Genomic DNA, 18924 nt, shown 5'->3' on the forward strand with positions numbered 1-18924 from the left:
ATGATTTTGCACTTGAAAAATCTAATGTTATCTTCAATTGTCCTTATTTGAAACAAAATTTAAAATTCAAGGTCAAATGTGTCACAATTAAAAAGTTAGAGACCAAAGTGACACAAGTATCAAACTATAAGGACCGTTAGTATAATTCATCTTTAATTGTTTTATGTTCCAATAGAGAGCATATAGCACCAAAAAAAAAAAAAAAAAAAAAAAAAAAAAAAAAAGAAGAAGAAGACAAAAAAACTAGTGAGGAGGAAGCAACTCAATGAAAGAAGTCATTTTAACAAGGGCTACCTTAATGAAATTGTCTAGGCCATTTATTTTTCATCTAGTTAAAATTATGGTTGTAAATTTACTTCCATATAAGAAAGCTAATAACCATGTATAGTTAGACTGAGAAAGCTTAAAAAGAAATCTACACTCAGATAGAGTTTTTGTAAGCCTCTAATTTGATTTCTATAAATTTGACATAATTATATTGACCTCCTGTTAAGATTTTAATTTACTGAAAATTTGGCTCCATTTTTACTAATAATTTGTTAGGTTTACGGATGAAAAAAGAAAAATGTCAATGCTTTTACATTAAAATATATATATATATATATATATTCTACTCTTATTTACCACATGTCCACAAATCATCTGCATTAATTTCAATCATTTCAATATTATTAAAAAAGAATTGATGTAATTATATCAAACTTATAAGATACTTATTATATGACGGCAAAGCATGCTACTCCTTCTTTCTTTTTATTTAATTTATTTATTTAAGGTAAGTTCAATGTCCCAACCTCTATTCTGAGGTCAAAAGGGAAGTTATGGCTACTGGTGTAGTTACTCTAAAAAATATCGAATTTGCATTATCATTCTGCAAACATTAGAAGTTCTAAATTTTAGGTCATTGAGCCTTTTTTTAATTGGTAATTACTGAACTATTACCTTTGAGTGCAATCATCTTGCTCATTAATACAAACAACAAAGCAAAACATGAAAACAGAATAAGAACCATGACTTACAATCTTTCTAATCACTTTAATCTCAGCCTTCATTGAGAACAATGCTTCAAATGGAGGAAATAAGCCGGTTGTTCAACTAATAACCTGAACATTCTTTTTATATTTCTTGCCATATAAAATTACTACCATATATGATCAGAAACATTTTTGGTTTGCATTTTAGCCTTGTAAGATTAACCTGTGAAGCATTCTCATCATGGATTTTGGACTTACAACCAACTATTTGTAATACTTTTATCAGTGCGTTAAAGGTTAAAACCCATTTCTACCTCAATTTCATTACAATTTCACAGTTAGAAACTTCGGGTTTTCTAATGTTTTTAAACCTTTTAACCACTATCAACATATACACATACACATCTATATTTAGAATTGTTCTAGCAAGAGTTGGCCTATTGAACTCACTCATCCTTTCAAACATCAAGTATATGCCACTGTGAACAACGATAATGAGAATCGTTCATATTTATTTTTCAATTTTTAATAAATTTAAGCTATTGATGAATTCCAGCTAACTTAATTTATTTAATTCGGACCTCATATTTGTGGTCAAACAAATGGTCAAAAACTATATGTTTTCCAAGAAATTGAAAAATATAAAAATGCCGAATAACATTTTTTTACTTGTATTTGTTGCCTGCATTTAATTTTGATGGAAATTGTGTCTTCTCATGACTATCGTAGAAACTTCAATATGGACAATAGGTTATGGATATGGATACTGTGCTTACTTTACAACTCCAATGTTCATATTTGAAGCTCAAGATAATGGTGTAACTTTGTTTGGGCATTGTGTAATTCTATTTCTTTTAGCTACATTTAATAACTTCTTTCTGTATATGGTTAAGCTTGCAGTCACTTTTGCATTACCGGATGCTCATGCAAATATTTTTTGGACAAATTATATCGGTAGTCCTTACATTTTGTTTGTTGTATCATTTTGGTACTTGTCATTTTAATTAAATCAATTTTGGTTCTTAATTTTAATTTTTATGTCAATTTGGTCTAATTGATAACGCTGATCAAGATTTTTGAAAAAAAATAGTTACTGAATTGGTTGAAATTAAATTCACTAAGTTGAATAAGTTTATAATTTTGCTTATAAAAGCATGACGCATGCCACCATGTACACATTTGTCATAAAAATTAAAATACTAACAATTTTAATCAGCTTGACCAAAATTGAGATAAAATCATAAATTTATATTCAAATGGAGCCAATTAAAATTATAAGGACTGAAATAACATAAGAACTAACATATATGGGAAAGACTATGATACACACCCCTCAAAAGGTGTGTACCGTATGCACCTCATAACTAAAGTAAAAAATAATATAATTTCATACTTTTAGTCATAACTAAAAAAAAAAAAAAAAAAAAAGTCATAGCCAAACAACACATGAGGTATAACCAAAGATCTCATAAGTCACAACTAAAATAAGGTCATAACTAAAGAAGAAAATTGGTTATAACTAAAAAAAAAAAAAATGACATAAGTTAAGGGTGCATATGGTAGGAAGTATATATAGTAAAATGTTCTAATATATAGAGACTAACAGTGTAATTTGTCCTAATTTTTAGGCATTTGGCTCAATTGCCTGTGTATGACATTCAAGATTTCGCTTTGCACTGTTTGCCAAGGCTTTTTTGGTTTTCATGATTAATTGAGAGCCAGTAGTTTGGTGATTCTGATCGATGTTTTAAAAATTGGATATGTGAGCGAATTGGAAAAGTGATTGGGCGGACAAGTCACTGGTTCAATCGTGGGTGAACCGAAATTAAACAGCGATATCATAATTATGTCATACATATATTAAAATTTATAAATATAAAAAATATAAATATTAAAATTAATAACTTAATAAATAATAAAAAATTTAAAAAAATATTTCTTAAAATTTATTTTATGTTTTTTATACATTGATTTTCAGTAAAAATAATTAAGATAATACTGAATATATAGTATATATACTTATTATATTGTCAACAATTGTGTTGATAGCTTAGTGGTTAAAGTGCTTGCTTTTCATGCATTTGGTTCCATATTGAAGCTCTCTGCACAACATGTTATTTGAAGAAACTTCAATTGTTGAAACGCGGCCAATTATGTCAACCCGCAATTGGTTATTCTGGTTGAATCGGCAATTCTTTTGATTTTCAAATGCTAAGCCGGTTTTGAGCATAGTTTGGATTTGGAGGGTCATCTGGACTAGAACTAGGTCCGGTTACCAGTTCGACCGATCCAACTGGCCGCTTTGGTCCACGTTTTCAAACATTACGTTTACTTCAGTACAAATTTTTCCAACCTTTACTTTCTTTTTCAAACAGTTCGTTCACAATCTCAGCCGGATAGGTAATGCCATTAAGCACTAGTTTTTCTCTTTCCCATGCAAATTATATGGCTAAATTTCTATTTTGCATAACTCTGATTGTGTAAAAGAGTATCACATTTTATATCATCATGGCTTGTAACATTTCAAAAATTATGACCTGGTCCGTAAAATCTTCACTAATAATGAAATAAGAGTCTGTTTGGTATAATATGCAAGAAATAGAAACCAATCATTTGGGTCTGTTTGGTAATCATTTTCTTTTTAATTTTTTGCTTATATTTTAAAATTTTTAAAAAATTAACATAAAAATGTGTTTGGTAATTTTTTTAATGTATAAATAGTTAGTCTCAGTTTATAAAAAAAGACTGAAAAACATGAACACAAAAAAAAGTTTTTGTTTTTAAAAAAAAATTAGATTTGTAAATCCAAAAACATGGAGGCAACAAAAAAAAAAAAAAAAAGGAAAGGAAAAGGGTAAATTACATTTTGTCCCTTTATGTTTGACTACTTTCCCACTTTGGCTCTGAAAATTTATTTTTTCCCACTTTGGCATATTATGTTTCAAGTTTTTTCAAATTTACTCATAAAGCTAACTTATGTTCAAAATTAGATTGAAAATATCATAATAACTGTCACATAATATGAAAAGATATTATTATATTAAGATTTAATTTTATGTCAAATATGTAACTTATATATAATAAAATATTTGTATGCCACATGATTATCAATGTATCATTTTCTGTCTGATTTTGAATAAAAATTAGCTTAAGGAGTAAATTGAGAATAACTTGAAATATGAAGGACCTAAGTGAGAAAAAAAAAATTTAAACTTTAAGGGCTAAAATGAGAAATTGTCCAAAGATAAAAGGGACCAAGTGTAGTGTTAGGTTTTTATTCTTGGCAATCCCGATTGACAAAACTCATTTCAGGTGTAATTTTATTCGCTCGTTTATTAAGTGAGGCTATGTGTATTTAGATGCGAATCCAACAAAAATTGTGCCTATACAGAGGAGTTTGTGCTTTATTCTATCATGTTTGCCACTTCGGGGATAGTGCCTATGTAGTCGAAGCTGCTTGTCAGTTCGAGCGGCCATTTGTGCGCTCAAGTGAATAATCTTTGGTTCCAGAAGTTTGACTCACCTGCAAAAGTACTGGGAGTTGTTTTTTCCCGCTCGAGCGGCCATTCTTGCGCTCAAGCAGAGATAGTGGATCAGTTTTCTATAAATATGTGGTTTCATCCGTTTTTAGGGTTACGACTTCCGGATCTTCTTCTTGGATATTAGGGTTCATATCTGGAGCTTCTCTGCTAGTTTCTTTGATGTTTGTTCGAGTTTAAATCTGGTTTGAAAAGTATACATAAAAGAATTGTTTGTTTCCTTCAATACAAAAGAGAGTTTTGTTCTTCGGTGGATTCCGTGGAATTCGGGCCTGAAGCTTTGGTGGATTTTGAAGTGGCTCATCGTTGTGGATTTGACATCGGCATTATGGATTCAACGTTGGGCAAGACAATTCTGAGATAAAGACAAGGCTGGAAGAGGCACATAGGGGTCGGTTTGATTCGGGCATGGATTCGCTAGGTAATTGAGAGTACACTTATGTAATTCTTTTATGTCTTCTTAGTGGATTGTTTTGTGGCTTTTGCCTGTGATTTTTATTTTTATCACAATTGGAGGCGCTCCAATTGTGGTTTTTCCACGTTAAATCGTTGTGTTGATTTGTCTTTGATTGTTTGATTGGGATTGCTATTTACTCATTAAAATTGATACATAATCACAAATCAATATCTAGGGAAATTTTAGTTTTTTCATGTAGGAGTGTAAAAATGGTCCGTGGCCTATGGGCGGCCCGAAGCCCGCTTGCTGCTCGGGGTGGGCCCAGTCTGTTCAGGCCCGGGCCTGAGCCCAGCCCAAGACCGTGAGCTTGGGTTTGGGCTGTCGTTTTGAAACTCGGCCTAGTCAGTGGGCCTGGGCCGCCTAGGTCGACCTGTGGCCCAGCCTATCGGCTGACTCAAGGCCCACTTAAAGCCTAGCTCGTGGTCCGACCTGCCCGAGGCCCAGTGTCATTTCTAGTGAAAAATAATAAAATTTTGTTGGAAAAAATAAAATAAACAAAAAAAAATGTTTAGGCCTGCCCAAACCCGAGCCTAGGCCCAAGCCCACTGGCCAAGGCCCGAATACTCCTCGGGCCTGGGTTTGGGCCTAATTTTCTGGTCCGTGGACCGGCCCGGCCAGGCTCGAATTTTGGCGGGCGCTTGCCAGGCCAGACATGGGTGAGGCCAGGCCGGGCCGGGCCAAATTTACACCCCTAACCAAGTGTAATTTTTCCAAAAAGAAAGTGGACCGTCTGTTGTGATTTGGAGTTCGAAACTAGGGAGACCACTGCTACTTGAAGTAGTGATTAAGAGCTCTAAATCTAGAGCTCTAACTTGAGCTCTAGTGATATGGTATAAAAAATAAATACAGTAAATAAATAAAAAATAAAGATTGAGAACTCTAGAAAAGGAACTCTAATGGAGTGGAGTCCACATGTGATGTGATGTGTGTACTTATATTTTTTGTTTTTTATTTCCTTGCCACATCACTAGAGCTCCTATAGCGACCCCGGTCTTTTCCCATTTGTTAATTGTATCCGGACTTAGGTTTCGTAGATTCTGTCATTGTATAATTGTTGTTGTTGTCCCTTATTTTCTCATTTGGAATTATAGGATGTGTTGGGCAGGTTTGTTTCAGGTTGGTTGGGTTTAGAAACCAAGTGTTGCTGTCCAGGTTTTTGGTTCTTCGCTCGAGTGAGGAGTTGGTCGCTCGAGCGAGAGGTGGCGTCCAGTATGGACCTGTAGCTTTGCATTCTTGGCTCGAGCGAGTTTTTCTTCGCTCAAGCGAGTTAGTCCGTTCTTCACTCGAGCGATAGTTCCTTCGCTCGAGCGTGTGTCTGGTTTTAGACCTGAGGGTTTGAGTTCTTCGCTCGATCGAGTTTTCTTTCGCTCAAGCGAGCATTTGGGTTGTTGGCTCGAGCAAGGCTTCCTTGGCTCGAGCGTAGCTTCTCTGTGTCTGGTCGCTCGAGCGACAAAGTCTTCGCTCGAGCGAGCCTGTCAGGTTTAAATAGGCAGCAGCGTGTTTCAGATCTGTTTTTCATACACTTTCATATTCCAAAACCCTAGTTACGAGTTTTCTCTCCCTCTACACACCTTCTCTCTTAGGATTGATCTACTTAGAGTGAGTTTCTACCTTAGATCCTTTATTAAAAAGATAGAGTGGGTCGAGGGCGTCCATTTAATCTGAATTGTTGGTAGTTTGGAGCACTTTGGAGTTTGGGCATTCATCTCCATCTTCTCTTTTGGGGCTATTTCTTCGAGGTAGGGATTTCCTACTCTATTTTATAGGTTTTGTTCTAAGTTTTGGTATTTTGATATGTTGGGGATACTTTGGTAAATTTTGAGAAAAACCTTAGTTGTATTATTAAATTAATTTGTATAATTAATTCATGGAATTGGGAAAAGATGGTTAAATTCATGGAATTGGGGAATTCATTGATTAAATGGCGTAGTTGGATAATTTGAATCATTTGTCTATTGAATTGTTGACATAGTTATTTTCAGTTTAGAAATAACTGTTTTGGGCTATCGGTGGGGGATAGTCGTGATTGTTGTAGACATTGCATGTGGATTAGGAATAACTGAAACTAATCACATTGGTTAAGTCATTAATTTTGACTATGGCATTGATACAGAAAATACGTGTATTGATTGAGCATTGCATTTGCATACATTGTTTTGTGTGGGAGGAGATAGGGGATGTACTCCACGGTTTAGGGGAAGATAGGGGATGGACCTCTAAACCGGATTTTGTTTGGGAGGAGATAGGGGATGGACTCCATTAGCATCACTTTTATGTGTGCTTATTTATATAGAAGTGTTATATTGATACAGCACTAAAATGTGTATCAATCTGGAAGTATGAAGTGTTTTGATTTGAGCTTGAGTCTCATTTGTTTGTTGATATTGGAAGGATGTGAATATGATATATGTAATTCACTGTTATAAGTTTGGCCAGGTTCTGAGCCATGTTGATAAAATTGGAAAGTAAAACGTATCTTAGACCATAGTGTCAGGAGTCTGTAAAATGAAGTAATTGATTATTTTGGTTAACCATCTGTTGAATGCTATTGCTTTATTCATTGCTTATATGTGGTTTAGTATATTTCAACTGGGCTGTGGCTCACCCTTTATGGGAATATCATTTTCAGGTTCAGGTGATAAGCTACCTCCAAGGACTTAGCTTGGGAGGTTTTGGCTTTTGGATTTTGAAGAAGACTATCTTTAGTTAATTGTCTTTATTTATTAATACATGTAAACATTCAAGCCTAGGGCTTTTCTTGTATTGAGTTAGAACTCGTATTTTTGTATCCAAGTGTTGGCTTGGAAAGATGTAAGCCTGTAGGGCATTTTATTCGATATTACATGTAATGCTTTTATTTAGTAATACTCTGATGAATGAATTAATAAATTGATTTCTTTAAATAATGTTTGTCAATGATATATATATATATATATAATGGGTTTAATTTTGAGGGCGTTACAGCTCCCTTTAAAGTTCTAAAATTAAAGCTCTCTATCATTATTGAACACAAAAAACAAACATAAACATCACATCATATAATAGATCCCACCATTAGAGCTCCTCATAGAACTCTAAAATTAGAGCTCCTCCTAGAACTTTAAAATTAGAGCTCTCAATCATTTTTTTTGTTGTTACCTGTATATTATTTCAACGCTATTCTTCAACCTTAAAAAAATAGAGATATCTCTCTCTCCCTCCCTCTCTCTCCATTATCAACAGCAACCCAGCAGCAACAGGATCTCTCTTTTCTCTCTCTTGTCTCCCTCTCTCTCTCTCTCTCTCTCTCTCTCCTCTCTCTAAACGTAAAATGTAAAATACACAAAAGGAAGAAATAGAGACAGTTCATAGAACAGGTAGGAAATAGCTGCGTTTGTTTTATGGCCTTTTGTCGATTCATCATTTGGTTAGGGTTTAGGGAGGGATTTGAAAAAGGGAGAGAGAAAAAGTATATAAAATTAGGTAAAATATAAATATATTTTATTTACATTTTATTTATCTTTTTTCTTTCCGTTTGCAAATCCCTTCCAAAATTCTTGAGCCAAACACAGCTTTAATTTCCAATCTCTCGTCCTCCATTGCAGGTCCTTTCTAACCCTACTCTATCCTCATCTCCAAATTACACTATCAAATCAAACAAATTCATGACCTTGCCACTTCCCCGTCCCAATCAGCTTTAATTATCTGTTTCACCAATAGTGATATGATAAGGGTGTTATGCATTACATGATTGAGCTTACAACAAATCAAAAATTAATACATAACCTCTAATGTCATTGTAGGTAAATTATACGACTTAAATTGTGAGTTTTAATATTTTTTCTTATAAAATTATAGTTTCTTTCTCGGTGAGAAAATACCATTTTATTTGGACAAACAACAAATAAAAGAGGACATGTATGCTTTCTTTTTTCTTTTCTTTTTTTTACTGTATTCCAATCAGCAATTTAATTTATAAAATTTATAAAAACTAATTTTTATTTCTTATCAAATCTCACCACTTGTAAAGAGAATCAAAACGTGAGTTTAATTTTTTTTTTATTTGTCACTATTTCTCTTTTATGTTTGGAGAGGAATTACTTATCAATTTAAATAGAAAAAAATAAATCACACAAACATTGCACCCTCACAACTTTTCAGTTGCACCCGACCACAAAATTATTTGCATCCTTTATATTTTTGTAATTTTTTTTCTCTACTTCACTATTAAGTAATTCCCCCCTTTTTTTTTCTCTCACATTTTTTTTATCACTTTAATCATCCAAGAAGCCAATGAGAGCTCTTTTTTATTTTTTTAATCAAAAATTTCAATTCAAACAAACTGTAAGGGAGAAATTTTCTCTTAAAATTAATGAGGTGGGTGATTCATTAGTGTCTTTTGGTTTTCTCTTAAAATTAAGATTAGTGTTTTCATATTAATTAATTTATTTTAATTGAAATTTAAAAAATATATTTTTCATTATCAGAAATATAAGAATCTTATGGGTTGATGAAATTTTTTTACTTCTAATTTTATTCACTAAACTACTTTAAAGTGAAGACTTACAAATGTTTTCTATTTTTTTTTTTTTTGTAAAAATCCTAATTTTTGGTAATTACACGTGAAACCCTGAGCCTTAGTTTAATAACATTTTAGCCCCTAGTTTTGTAAAAATCTGCAAAATGGCCCAATAAAGAATAATTTTCTTGTATGTTATCATAATTAAATCCTAGAATACCACTTTATAATTGGAAATATCCTAAAACTTGGTTTTTATTTATTTACCTCGTAGTATATAAATTAATTAATACTTTTATTTTTGTTTCATTTTTTGTTGTTCTTTCATTTATTATTTATTTGAATTGAATGTTATTATTTATTTGAATATTTACATAGGTGTTATAAATAATAATTTGTGAAAAATTGGTTGAGAAAAAATATCTAGATATTTATTTCCTTCCTTAGTCATTAAGCTAGGACCCAAGCTTGTTTCCTATAAATTGAGAGCTTTGCCTTTATTCCTTACACACACACATTTCAGCAGCCAAGGAGAGGGTCAGAGAAGGAGAGTGTGATTAGAGGGAAGTAGAGAAGAAGAAGAAGAAAAAAAAAAAAAAGGAAAATGAAGAAAAGGTTGCTTTCTTAAGTCAAGGTAAGAACACATCTCTCCCTTATCTTCTCCAATTCTTCACCCATCTCATCCTATTGTCTAGTATGTCCTTTTGTGTTGCATATTAACGGTACATAGGGTTTTTGGTGTATATGAAAGTGTGAGTACAATCTAGTGACATTGTCTTGTAAACTTGTCAAACTATGCACTGCTGCAACTTCTCTAATTTAAAAGAAATATCAAATTTATTTATTTCTCAAATCTGAATTTACTGTAGGCTATTTGGTGTGTTTAGAGCTTGTGATAATTTTATTAGCCCCTAATTGTGTGTTTTTTGGGCTTGGATATTTTGTTTTAAAAATCTGGTCCTGAGTCTCTGAAAACAGTCCACTTCTTGCAATTTTATAAAATTCCAGAAAAATAATCTCATGTTGGTTCTTCTGTCCAAATTTATAATTCTGAGTCCTCTTTCCAACAGAATTTATTTGGGCGAAAATCATCGGATAGATTGAGAGGAAAGCTAGTTTTCCCAAAGGGTGACAAATCTGGACAGGTTTTTGAATATAGCTTGTAAATGAATTTCTGGAGGTGCTATGCAACTTCTGTGAATTGGAACTGAAACTAGACAGATTGATTATTGTTTCTGTGCAATTTCAGCCGCTAATATGACCTGGAAGTATTTTCGCCAAGGCATTCTTGTTAACCCTACAGAACTGAACAGTGCTGGAAATGGTGTTTTGTTGTGTTATTTCAAAGCATGCCTAATGCTGTTTGCTTGCCTTACCATACTTATGTATGATTATTATGGGCTATATTTCCTCTCTTATGTTTGTCTCTTTCTCTTTTATATTACCGTATTACCGAATGTGACTAACTTGCTTATCAAAATATCTAACAAATGGGAAATGAAAAGGGGTTGATAATGTTAATTAAGTCTTGCGTAAACGGTCTGAGCAAACCCCTAGGATGGCACGGATGTATTCAGACTCTATGTGGTGGTTTCAAGGTGTAAGTGAGCCCTTTGATATGGTATGTGCAGGGTGTAAGCAAGCCATAGGCACAATTTGGTATGGTATGTGCAGGGTGTAATCGAGCCATAAGCACGATTTGGTATGGTATGTGCAGGGTGTAAACGAGCCCTAGGCACGATTTGGGTGTAAGCGAGCCTATTTGTTTGGCCGTCCCTTTTGAGGTCCATCAATGTCACTGGCCGATATATAATCGGTGTGGGCATTGGTGATAAGGTCTGCAAAGAAGCAAATGGGAGAGTTCTGAATAATTCAGTGTCCAATCCTTGTGGTTGGGAGGAAGGATCTCTTTGGGGATTCTAGATGTCTAGTCTAACTACTAATTCAGAGAACCTTATTGTAGTATTGTATTATATGTTACCAATTTGTTCTACATATGGTTGATTGGTTGTTAGAAGGTAGGAGGGTGTGTGCGTTTTTACTGGGCATTCCAAGCTCATGGCGTGTCATGCTAAGTGATGAAGCAGTTTACAATGGTGAAGGTTATTTCGAAGGCAAATAAGATGAAGTGTTGGAGCTGTGGTTCATTTGAAGACTCAAACGAGTTTTTTTTTTTTTTTCCTTTTGACTTTTGGTTTGGCAATGTTTTGTAATCCTATAATGGAACATAAACGAATGATCTGTGATATTGACTCTGATTATATACGTATATTAAGATATTTTGGTTATCTATCCTACTTGTGTTGTATTATTGTGCTTATTTAACGGCCTGGAAGTTAGGGCGTTACATTTTTTATGTCCCAAAATGCCCCCACACGGTCTAACACTAGCCTCCTCTTATGTAACCATTTGTAATCTACACAACCTGTTACCCAACCGTTTCACTTTTACCCAACTATTGCGATATTTGATAATAAATTTCCTTGTTGCCCACAGAATGAGAAGTTATCTGGTAGGTCCATCCTACCATGTCGATGTATGCCTATATTATAACAAGAGAATACTTAATCACTTTGTCTAAAACATAGAAGGAAAAGTAAAAAACATTAATTACATGACTCAATACAATTGTAAGGATACATCACATGAACCTATTTGATAATTTATTGGATGAGACACTTGTTGCCTTTCTGCTTCTTTTTTTTTTTTTTTTTCAATTGGCAATAGTGCCTCTTGACCATCACTGCCACAATCTTTCAAAACTTTTACACAAATAATGACTTGAAATATTTCATCTCATAAGAACCTCCATTCATCACTTAGCACATTTATATTCTTTCTTGAATTACTTCACACAAATCAAAATTAACAAATCACCTTAGCCCCAACTGCTTCACGTAGAACAATAAGAGACACCTACACTCACAGATTATAGTACAACAACACCAACCACACTACTTGAAAACTCTCTCACAATATTTGTTACCCGACCAAAACAATTAAAAATGAGTTTATTTATTTATTTATTCATTTTATTTTTTATTTCTTACCAAATCTCACCACTTTTAAAGATAGTCAAAACATGAGTTTAAAATTTTTGTGTTTGTCACTATTTTTCTTTTCTTTTTTTTTTGGGGGGGGGGGCGGGGGGGTGAAGGAGGGGTGGGAGTTATTTATCAGTTGGACAGAAAAAAATAAGTCACACAAATATGAAACTTTTTACTTGTACCCCACCATAAAATCACTTGCGTTCTCTATATTTTTGTAATTTTTTCTCTGCTCCACTGTTAATTTTTTTCCCTCACCATTTTTATTGCTTTAATCATCCAACAAACTAACGAGAGAATTCTTTTTTTCTATTTTTTCTTTCTTTTTTTAGCAAAAATTTCAATCCAAAAAAATTGTAAGAGAGGAATTTTCTCTTAAAATTAATGAGCTGGGTGATTCATTATCCTTTTTTGGTTTTCTCTTAAAATTAAGATTAGTGTTTTAATCTGAATTTATTTATTTTGATTGAACTTAAAAAAAATTATTTTTCATTATCAGAAATATAAGAATCTTATGGGTTGATGAATTTTTTTTTTACTTCTAATTTTTTTCCACTAAACTACTTTAAATTGAAGACTTACAAATGTTTTTTATTTTTTCATAGGGTTAGGCTTCTCTCTAGTCTGAGATCGAACTGGAACATGCTGTTGGGCCTGTAGAGGCCCACCATGGGTCCTATTTTGATGATCCGAACCATTTAATGTATGGAGCTCGTCGAGTACTTTATTCCTATAAAAAATTACATTGATCGGATATCGATAGCTACTTGATCGGATCAGATTTCTGTCAACGGTAAATATAATTTCAAATAAATTGTTGACAAAAATCTGATCCGATCGTGTAGCTATTGATATCCGATCAACGTGATTTTTTATAGGGATAAAGTGCTCAATGAGCTCTACACATTGAACGATTCCGATTATCGAAATAGGACCCGTGGTGGACCCACAAGCCCAACAACACCGTTGGAGACAAATCTGACCTTTATTGATATCCCAAAATGCCCCCACACAGTCTAACACCAACCTCCTCTTACATGACCATTTGTAATCTACACAACTTGTTATCCAACTATTTTACTTTTACCCAACTGTTATGATTTTTGGTAATAAATTCTGTTCGTCGTGCTACCCACAGAATGAGAAGTTATCTGGTAGGTCCGTTCTACCATGTCACTGTATGCCTATATTATAACAAGAGAATACCTACTCACTTAGTCTAAAACATAGAAGAAAAAGTAAAAACATTAATTACATGACTCAATACAATTGCAAGGACACACCTCACATATAGAGTGAACCTATTTGATAATTTCTCGAACGAGACACTTGTTACCTTTTTGCTATTCAATTGGCTATAGTGCCTCTTGGCCACCACTGCCTCAGTCCTTCTTCAAAACTTTTACAAAATAATGACTTGAAATATTTCATCAATAATGACTAGAAATATTTCATCTCATAAGAACTTCCATTCATCACTCAGCACAATTACATTCTTTCCTGAATTACTTCATACAAATCAAAATTCATAAACCACTTTAGCCCCAGCTGCTTCACCTAGAACAATAAGAGACACCTATGCTCACGAAATATAGTTCAATCACACCAACCACACTACTTGAAAACTCTAAGTCACAATATTGTTACCCAATTGAAACAATCTTTACATTAGCCTTACATATTTACTCTATCCTACACAATTGTCAACCACGTTACAATCAAGGATTTAACTAACAATTCATGTAACCTCTCTATATCCACTGAAATCATCTTATTCTAACATATAATTTACCCAAAAGCTGTCACAATACTATTTTAAGTTCACATAGAACTTGTCACGATTAGGTACACTTCCTAATTGTACTAAGGTACTCCCAATAAAAAAGTTAACTCAAAGCCCACTCTCATTCATTGAAACCAATGCCGTGCCCCTAACTCCAAATTTGCAACACGACTCCACACCACACTAATATTATGATGATCCACAAGATTAAACTTAAATTCGACAACTCCTATAATACGAACTCACCCAACGATAAATATTATTATCACTCCCAAGACCAACTAACTAAAAATTTTACCTCTCATCTTAGAAGTATTTGGAACAATCACAAGGAAACAACTGTAAGAGTATTAAACAACTTGGAAACTAATCTACTCCAACTACCTAAAACGCAAGGAAAACATAACCTAATTCTTACAATTACTCGTGTCACAAGACAACGATGCCAATTGCCATTCAAACCAATCACGAAAAGACAACGAAATAAGGCAGAAGGGTATGTTCTTGTAGTCACTTCAAAATCTGACCTAAAATCTATAGTCAAGTCATCTTTACCCAAACTCAACAAAAAAATAAAAATAAATAAAAAATACAACCACGAGCTATAATGCCATCCATTCATTCTAAGAAATCTTATGTCAACAATGGATATTTCGAAACAATATATATATACATATATATATATATATATATATATATATATATATATATTTTTGGTTTCAAGACTAACAAAATGATATCAACTTACTCCCCAACGAGAGATTAGCCAAATAACTACTTCTAAGATAATATCACCACAAAACACGATGGAATAAAAAATAAAATAAAGAATCACCTTCCATCAAGAAAAACTAAATACCTCTTAATTAGGACCATCACTAACCACTCAAGATCAAATGCACCCAAATTAAATCCAATGATAATACTAGACCAACATACCAACAACACAAATTCTCACCACACCACACCTATAACTAAATGAAAGATCACTATAAGGGATTCACAACACTTGTACCACTGATACAAGGCAATCTTATAGCTAATAACAAGGGATACAAAAATAATCTCCATTTAAACACACTGTTTAAAATAGTCAATAAAACAAAACCTCCAATTAGATCACTCTCTTTACTTTTTTGCATGTTTTTTCGTAAAAGCCCAAATAACCAACTAAAATAGCTTATTCCTAAGCGGGGCTTAACTCAATCCAAAATACTCACGCATACCTCTAGTCTTCATGTCACGACCCCATGCCGCCCCTAGTAGAACGGTGCCATGATGGCCAGAAATCCAAGATTTCCAAAGGCCAACTTACAAAGTCACACACAACGTGGTTTTACAACTTGAATACAAATAAAATAAGTACATATTACATTTTGATCAAAAGGCTTCTCAAGCCGACATATACAAAAGAAATATACTACAAAGCCAAGAAGCAAAATCTTCAAGATGCTACAAAATATGAATCCAAAAACATCTTACAAATAATTATCTAGACATCACCGCCTTCTTGCTTGTCACCTACACATATATAAGGATAGGGTGAGTTTGGATACTCAGTGAATGATATTAGTAATAAAGGTTCGGATGAATGATATCCGAGATCTTTATCAAAACGATACATAGCATAACTTGCACAAAACATGGGATGAATCAAGTCCATCTATCAAATCTTTCAAAGCTTCAAGGGATGCTTACTAGCATCAATATAATACAAGGGATGACATTCCGGACAAACCCACGCGGTAAACCGTCGATGGCAAGACAAATGAGATATCTCAAACAAACGCGCTAGTTGCATTATAGTCCCCTAGCACTAACGACTTTCCAAGACAAACGTGCTAGTTGCATTATAGTCCCCTAGCACTAAGGACTTGTCAAGAATGTCATCAAAATGAACATAATACTTGATACAAAAATTAGGGATAATCATTCATGCCTGGTCGAATACTTTCCAAAACAAAGCAAAACAAAGCTTTTATCAAAACATTATAACATAGCTTTATTAAAAATACCACTCACATAGCTCTTCGGACGTCGGGGTTAAAGCAAGGGTCCAAGTCCTACAAATACATGGAAAAGTCTATTGAATGCATTTCAAGAGAACAAGAAAAGATACTCAAAGATGGATATGAAATGTATCCCTATAACAGGCTTTACATGAGTGCAAATGATCTCGGCATTTCTTTTCAAAACCAAGTCAAAACAAAGTAAAACATACTGGGAGTTAAAACACTGCCTCTCATCTCGAGAAAACATGCTGGGTACCAACCAGGTCTTGGCCGAGGTATGGTCCCGACGACCACATTCAGGGAAATGAAGTCGGGAAAATCTGGGTTTCCTTTTGAAGAACATGAAGAATATGAAGATGAAGAACATGAATGTTAAAATCATAACTTGTTATTACAAAATTTGAGATTTCATGAGATGAATTCGGAAACATGGACCTGAGTACCCGTAGTTGAAGATTTCATGAAAACAAACACAAAAACATGGAACTTGCTACGAACTTTCAGATCAAAACAAGACTTTTCTTCAAGAACACAAGAACATCATTTTCTCTTTCTAAAACCAAACTTTAAATCAATTCATGGCTTATGAATCATGTTAGATCATGCAATGCGGTTGGACAAACATAAAGAACAACAAGAGCAAACCAAGAATCTAACCTCAAAACACGGATCTAACGGTTCAAGGTGTGAAGATCAAGCTTGGAATCTAGCTCTCTCACTCTAAGAACTTCTTCCGCTTTCCTAGAGCTTCTCTCTCTACAAGGCTAGGATATGACAAAATGAAGTGTTTTCTATCTTTGCCGGCTGACTTAACCCTCTGCTGGGACACGTGGCATTGGCTGGTTGGATTTCCTCAAAAAGGTGACAGAATGACAAGACAAGAGCATGACAAAGTGTATATGACAAGTAAGGTGACATGGGCACTTTGGCAGGTAATAACCTTGGATTAGGACAAGGCTTCGGCAAGTAAGGTCTCAATGACCTCGGCTAGGAAGGACAACACTTGGCCTAGATGTGCCACACCTCGGTCTAGGTCATACTAGTCCTGGAAAAAGATCGTTGGGTGCAAGGTTCAAAGATCTAGGACGCCTAGATGGTAACATCTCGGCCTAGATGATACACATCTCGACCTAGGTGACGCACACCTCGGCCTAGATGACGACATCTCGGCCAATATGCCAAGGTGGAAGTGGAGGTCAACCAAGGTGATTCCAAGATGGTCCTAGGTGTAAGAGGTTCAAAGGTGTGACCTAGGCTTACGACGACCTCGGCTAGACACACCAAGCAAGGAACAAAGCATACAAGCAATACTCAAGCAAAACCATATAAGTAGAAAACAAGACGGGAACCTTTACTTTAGGCAAAGTAAGTCAAATCTACAAATGCAAGCTTAATAAAACAAAATCATGCTGATGCACATGATCATGGCTAAGACGAGGATGAAGGTCATTACACTTCAAAATTTCTAACTTATGGCTATGGATAACTATAAATGTTAATATTAATTACCCTTGATGGATCAAGCATATAAATTTTCACAAAAATACCCAATCACAACCACACCAACTATCTCTAAATACCTAGTCATTTCAAAAATTTCTCTAAGGACAGTGGTTTGCTAACACAACTCTCTAGGCTTCAATCACATTATTAGGTTTTTATTCTTGTCAATCCCGTTTGACAAAACTCCTTGTTGTACTTTTATTTGCTCTTATATTTTAGTGAGGCTATGAGTATTTAGATGCGAATCCAACCCGAATTGTGCCTTGCAGAGAAGTTTGTGGTGTTAACTCTTTCATGTTTGCCACTTCGCTGACTATGTCAGGTTTGGGGCAACGCCCAGGCAGGGTCGAGGGGCAGCGACCTCGAAGCCAGAAGCAAAATTACAGTCGAAGTTGCTTGTCCGCTCAAGTGGAGAATGTTTGGTTCCAAAAGTTTGTCCTGTCTGCAAAAGTACTGGAAGTTGGGATTTTACGCTTGAGCGAACTTTCCTGCGCTCGAGTGAGGTCCGCTCGAGTTAAGATCAAGGATCAGTTTTCTATAAATATGTGGTTTCATCTATTTTTAGGGTTACGACTTCCAGATCTTCTTCTTGGATATTCGGGTTTATATCTGGAGCTTCTTCGCTAGTTTTGTTGATGTTTGTTTGAGTTTAACTCATGGTTTGAGAAGTATACATCAAAGGATTGTTTGTTTCATTCAATACAAAAGAGAGAGTTATTCTTCGGTGGAATTCGGGCCTGAAGCTTTGGTGGATTCCGAAGTGGCTCATCGTCGTGATTCGACATCGGCGTTGTAGAATCAACATTGGGCAAGACAATTTTGTGGTGAAGACGGGGTTGGAAGAGGCACATAGGGGATGGTTCGATTCGGGCGTGGATTCACTACGTAATTAAGAGTACACTTGTGTAATTCCTTTATGTCTTCTTAGTGGATTGTTTTGTGGCTTTTACCCGTGGTTTTTTTTTATCACAATTGGAGGCGCTCCAATTGTGGTTTTTCTACGTAAAATCTTTGTGTCGATTTGTCTTTGATTGTTTGATTGGGATTATTATTAATTGTTTAAAATTGATACATAATCACAAATCAATATCAAGGGCATTTCTAGATTTTT

The 18924-nt window shown here is 34.4% G+C and overlaps 1 protein-coding gene across 1 annotated transcript in view; it reads right to left on the reverse strand.

Moving 5' to 3' along the window:
* LOC114311198 (acyl-[acyl-carrier-protein] hydrolase FATB2, chloroplastic-like) overlaps positions 1-18924 on the reverse strand; it is a 292813-nt gene that overhangs the window by 105215 nt on the left and 168674 nt on the right. The window lies entirely within an intron of this gene.

Source organism: Camellia sinensis, chromosome 2 (assembly GCF_055761805.1).
Source record: "Camellia sinensis isolate YWXY chromosome 2, ASM5576180v1, whole genome shotgun sequence".
Classification (NCBI taxonomy): domain Eukaryota; kingdom Viridiplantae; phylum Streptophyta; class Magnoliopsida; order Ericales; family Theaceae; genus Camellia; species Camellia sinensis.